The sequence below is a fragment of the Peromyscus maniculatus genome, chromosome 8 (genome assembly GCF_049852395.1).
Source record: "Peromyscus maniculatus bairdii isolate BWxNUB_F1_BW_parent chromosome 8, HU_Pman_BW_mat_3.1, whole genome shotgun sequence".
Taxonomy (NCBI): domain Eukaryota; kingdom Metazoa; phylum Chordata; class Mammalia; order Rodentia; family Cricetidae; genus Peromyscus; species Peromyscus maniculatus.
In genome coordinates, this window is record NC_134859.1 from 89,295,366 (window position 1) to 89,301,788 (window position 6,423).

A 6,423-nucleotide genomic window follows, 5' to 3' on the forward strand; every position below is an offset into this window, starting at 1 on the left:
CCTAGCAATCAATTTCAACAGAGTCCCTGTGTGGTTTGAATGGGAATGGTCACCTTAGACCTATATTTGAACGCTTGGTCCATAGGGAGTGTGTCACTGCAGGGGTGGGCTTGGAGGTCTCAGATACTCAAGCCAGGACTAGTATCAATTCTGCTGCCTGCAGATCAAGATGTAGAACTCAGCAGCTCCTTCTCCAGCATCACATCTGCCTGCATGCCGCCATGTCCCACCAGGATGACAATTGACTAAACCTCTGAAACTATAAGCCATGATCATGGTGTCTCTTCACAGCAATAAAACCCTAAGACAGCCCCCTTCAGCAGAAGCCATTAACATGTGTGAGAGGAAAGACTGGTATTGAGGAAGCTTTCTCCGATAATGCATTCCACTCAGCCTTCTTCCTCCATAGACTAACTCCTAGTCTCTAGGGTTGGGCCAGGTGTTGGCACAGTGCTAGGTCAGGGAAGGGGATAGATGGGCAGCATGTCTTGAGAATGAGTTCAGCATCAGACCACCTCCTTCTAGCCCTGTCCTGACACACAGTTGAGCCCCACAGACATCTAAGGAACTTTTTTACCTCCCACATCTCCTTTGAACTTCCACAGCCTCACTCACCTCACCAGAAGTTCCTCAGCTCTTCCCTGGTTCCACCAAGTCCCTGGGAAAACCTGCATTTGGTCATGACCACAGCCATAGTCACAGAGGTCAATATGGTGCCTATGATGCCCAAAACAGTGGCTGTTTTAGCCAGGCAGAACCATGCCTCCACACTGCTCAGCATGCCCTCAAGAGCCATACAGGTCCAGTGCATGTCAAGCACCTCACGACTCAGCTTCCCAAAGGATCACTGCAGATGATAAAAAGGGAAGCTGACTAGTAGAAGCCATGTGTCTGCCACATTATGTTTAAGGCGTTGTAACAAGATAACCAAAGAGACGAGCTATTGCCCACAAGACCACAAAGGCCTTGGCTTCCAGTGTGCTGTAGCTGCTCCCAGCCAGAGGGGACTTTCAGGCCTGAAGTGATGCTCAGGTAGTTCCTACTGCAATTAGTTCCAAGAACCGGTATAGGTGGAAGAGGCCTGAGCCTGTGGCTGCCCAATTTAGGCAGCTGGTTGTGACACAGGCCAAGCTGTCTCAGGCTCCCCCAGTACTACTGGGTGTGAAGGTCCAGGGTGGTGAGCAGGTTGGGAAAAGGGTCCAGAGCAGAGAGCACAGGGCAGCTGAAAAGTCTGAAGGCAGGTGGGCCAGTCAGTTGTGGAGAGAGAGGTCCAGCAGCTCCAGAAGTTCGGGTCCCCCAGAATCTCATTAGCCAGACTCCATAGGGAACTGTGAAAAACCAGCAGCACCCAGTCCCCAGGGGTAGTGGATGCCAAGTGGCAGATGGGAAGTTACTGAGGCTTAGCTCCAGGAACCAGATTCACAGTGATCATGGGAGGGAGGCAGAGCAGGAGGAGACTCCCATAGTCTGCTAGACGGCAGAGGCTTGGCAAGTGCAGATTGCTGTTAAATTGCACAGAAAGGCTAATCCCGCCATTATGGTGTGGTCACTGCGGCACTGGTCCACCCTTGTCCACTGAGAGCCATCTGAAGATGGCATTGGGGAAATAGAGGATGCTGAGACCCTCATCCCATCCCTCCTGGAGAAGTGTGGTGATGCTAGGGAAGAAAAACAACCACCACAGGACCCCTCACCATTTTCTGGGTCTCCAACACGGAACCATTCTCCATCCTCAACAATTTTAACTTACCCAGATCGCTGGCAAGGTTTATTTTAAGCTTGGCATGGTGACTCATGGTGCTTCTAATCCCAGCACTTGGGAACCCGAGGCAAGAAAATCTCCATGAGTTTAAAGTCAGTCCAGGCTACACAGTATGACCCTTTCACAAAACAAGATGTAGCTCAATTGGTAGAGTGATTGTCTATCAGGTACAGGATTCTGAGTTTAAACCCAATATTACATAAATTGAGCATGGCGGTGCAAGCCTGTAATCCCAACCCTTGAGGTAGAGGTAGGAGATCAGAGGGTCAAGGTTATTCTGCTATACATGGTAAGTACAAGGCCAGCCTGAGCTACATGACACCCTGCCTTTTAAAAAATCCAATTCAGAGCCTGGTGGTGGCACATGCCTTTAATCCCAGCACTCGGGAGGCAGAGGCAGGTAGATTTCTGTGAGTTTGAGGCCAGCCTGGTCTACAGAGTGAGTTCCAGAACAGCCAGGGCTGTTACACAGAGAAACCCTGTCTCAAAAAAACACAAAACAAAAAAGAACAAGGAAAATGATGGATGTGGTGATTCACAGCTATATTCCCCTACTTAGGAGGCTGAAGAAGGAGGATTACCCTGAGTTTTGAGGTCAACATGGGCTAGTGAGTTCCAGGCTGGCCAAGGCTATAGTGTAAGAGACAATCTTAAAAAGACAAAAAAAAAAGGGGGTGGGGTGGGGGATGGGGGGTAGGCTGGATGTGGTGGCACACTCCTGATTCCAGCACTAGGGAGGCGGAGACAGAGGCAAAGGCGGAGACAGGAGAGTATCTGTGAGTCTGAGACCAACTGAGGCTACATGAAGAGATCCTGTTTTTTATTTATATACGTGTGTGTGAAATATATATTTATACATATATATAGAATATATGTATATGTATGTATATATGGATCACTTTGCATTTCAACTATCAAGGATGGCTTCATAGCTGTCTCTTAAGCACAATATCATAGGATTAATTCCAAACATTTCATAAACAACAATTGTAAGGTGCCAACAAATGCAGAGCACACCACTGACTCAGTAATGGGCTCTGTGGCTAGGGAAGGAAGGCCATTGGCAAGTTCAACAGTGAAGTAGGCTACATCTTCAAAAACTCAATGAGCGGGCCGGGCGGTGGTGGCACACGCCTTTAATCCCAGCACTCGAGAGGCAGAGGCAGGCAGATCTCTGAGTTCAAGGCCAGCCTGGTCTACAGAGCAAGATCCAGGAAAGGCGCAAAATTACACAGAGAAACCCCGCCTCGAAAAACCAAAAAAAGAAAAAACAAAACAAAACAAACAAACAAAAAAAAAACCCACATGCAATAAACAGGAAGGTAACTTTGACTCTAGAAAATTTTATCTGTATGGCAAAGAATATAGTAGGTTTTAATATTTTGAGGAAATAGGTGAGAAAGCCTTTTTTTTTTTTTTTTTTTTTTTTTGAGACAGGGTTTCTCTGTGTAGTTTTGGTGCCTGTCCTGAATCTCACTCTGTAGATCAGGCCGGACTCTAACTCAGAGATCCGCCTGGCTCTCCCTCCCGAGTGCTTGGACAGCGGCCATACTTGCCTTTTTAATGTTCTAGCATAAGCCGCCATATAAGGCTTTTTTAAAGAGTTTAGTTCACAACACACTCAACAGTCCACTGTACCCCTTCTTTCATCTGTAAGGTTCTTCATGCTATTTATTATTGATCATTACATGAAATTCCCAAAGTTCAGGCAGCACTCTGCATTGATTTCAATTTTCTCTCTCTTTTTTTTTTTTTTTTGGCGGTGGCAGCGGGGGGGGGGGGGGGGGGTAGGGGGGATGTTTGAAGGCATGGTTTCTCTTTATGGCTCTGGCTGTCCTGGAATTCACTCTTAGACCAGGCTGGCCTTGAACTCAGAGATCCACCTGCCTCTAGTGCTGGGATTAAAGGTGAGTGCCACCACCACTTGGTTGATTTCGGGTTTCTTTGGGGGGAACTCTGCTGCCAGTGATCTTGAGCAGAGATGGGAAGGTGAACCCTCCATGTGACCAACCGCTACACCTGCTCCCACCTCTGACCTAGCACTCACCCCATCTGACTAGCTGCCTGTATTACACATCATCCTTGGTAGTTGAAATGGAAAGTGATCCCTAGAGAATTTTTTTTCTTTAAAAACAGTCTCTCTCCATGTAGCTCTGGCTGGCCTCAGATTCAGAGATATCCTCCTGCCTCTGCCTCCCTAGCGCTGAAATTATAGAAGTGTGCCACCACAGTGTATCCTCTATGCCATTTCTTCCTTACCAAGGAAGTTGTGTTCCAAGGAAGACAATGGACTAGCTGTATGCAAATGAAATGCCAGCATGTGGTAGGGGAAACATTTTTTTAAGTGTTATGTGCATGGGCACGCATGCCTAGCACATGAGTCAGAGGACTTCATGGAGTTGGTTCTCTCTTCCCACCTTTACAAGGGTTCCAGGGCTCAAACTCGGGATGCCAGATTTGCACCAAGTACCTCCTCTGCTGAGCCACCCTGCCAGCCCCAAGAACAGATTTCAACAGTTAGGGAGCGGGAAACGACTGGTCGGGGGGTTCAGCCACCCACCAAGCCTGACGACCTGAATTTGATCCTTGGGACACATTCATTCCCTGACCTCCACATCTGCACAGGTTCACACCCACAACCAAATATGAATTTTTTTTTGTTTGTTTGTTTTTTGTTTTTTGAGACAGGGTTTCTCTGCGTAGCTTTGCGCCTTTCCTGGAGCTCACTTGGTAGCCCAGGCTGGCCTCGAACTCACAGAGATCCGCCTGCCTCTGCCTCCCGAGTGCTGGGATTAAAGGTGTGTGCCACCACCACCCGGCTCCCAAATATAAATTTTTAAAAATTATTTTAAAGTGTTATGGGTTAAAATGCCATGAAGCAGCCAGTAATATGGCTCAGGATATAAAGGTGACCATTCCCAAGCCCGATGACCTGGGTTCTAGCCCCAAGATCTACAGTATGAAGAGAACCAATTCTTGCAAGCTATCCTCTAATCCCCACATTCGCCATCTGTCTGTCTGTCTGTCTCTCTCTCTCACACACACACAAAGTGAAAACACAAAAACCTAAGTGTCGAGGGACTAGAAAGATAGCTCAGTGGTTAGAGCACTTACTCCCAATTCTTTCAGAGGATCCCAGTTCTCAGCACCCACCCAGAGTGGCTCACAAACACCTATAACTCCCCTCCAGCTCCAGGGGATCTGTCACCTGTTTTCAGGCCTCATTGGGCAGATACACACACTCTCAAAAATAAATCTTAAAATTTAAAGCACCAAGGAGACGTTCCCCTCAATCACTGGTTCCTAGGGTGGTGCCATTGAACTAACAGTCAATGCTGGAGCAAGTTCCCAAACTTGAAAACAAACAAATCAGATGCCCAGACTCCAGCAGCATAGATTCAGTGTCCACCCCCACAGGAAGGCTGCCCCATACTGGCCACTAAATAGCAATGACACCGCCGTGTGTAAAGGCAGATGGTCAGATGCTGGGGTCAAGGGCCACGTGGGGAGGAAAGAAATGCCCGCCGCCAAGGAGACACAGTGCAGCTGCCTCTGCACACTTCATCAAAGACGTAGTCCTCTGCCCCTTATTCCTGGATAGCTCAGTGTCCTTTCCACCTACAGGGCACCTACTCTTGCATCTGCTCCGCACTGCTTCCCAAACCTAGCAAATAAACAGTGCAGAGCATCGGTCAGAAACTTCATAATACACTAGGAGCCCATGGAACTAACCAAGGCTTGAGGACGCCTCCAGTTCCGCCATCACAGGCAGCTGGAGCACTGTGGAGAAGTCACTGGCCTAGATGGAATTCATTCTTGAGGGGGAAAAATAATTTTTCAGCTAATAATCCAATTCTTTTCACAGGGACTTCAAAGGGAGGAAATCTGAGGGGCTGAGGGCAGGGATCACCTGCCAACACGTCACTTACTAACCTTCCTCAAAATGACCTTTCACAGGGCTGGAGACAAGTGCTTGCTTCTTTCACAGAAGACCTGGTTTGGCCCCTGGCACCCACACAGGGTAGCTGAAAAATACTCTTTTCCACCACCCTCCCCTTTTTTTGCAATAGGTTTAGTCATATAGCTCAGGCTGGCCCTGAACTCATGATCTTGTCTCAGCCTGTCAACTGCTGTATTAGGGGTACATTACCACATCTGATTCTGAATGAAAGTTAAGAGTAAGCACTGAATTCAATCTCATCTCTCAATTTAAACATTCTAGGACTATTTATATCAGGAACATCTTCTAAGCATCCAACACTTAAATACTCTACTAATCCTTTATGCCAATTCTAGATGGGTATTTTCCATGTTCAGAGCTGGGGAAATGGTCACAGGCAGGCGCTATGTCTCTCCAATTACAAAGAAAAAGAGTAAGGACTTGAAGACGGGCGGCAGTGACGCACACCTTTAATCCCAGCACTAGAGAGGCAGAGCCAGGGGGACCTCTGTGAGTTCAAGGCCAGCCTGGGCTACAGAGCGAGATCTAGGACAGGCACCAAAACTACATGAAGAAACCATATCTCGAAACAAAAACAAAGAGTAAGGACTTGAGGGGTTGGGGATTTAGCTCAGTGGTAGAGCGCTTGCCTAGCAAGCACAGGGCCCTGGGTTTGGTCCTCAGCTAAGGGGGGGGAGTAAGGACTTGAACCCAACTGCAT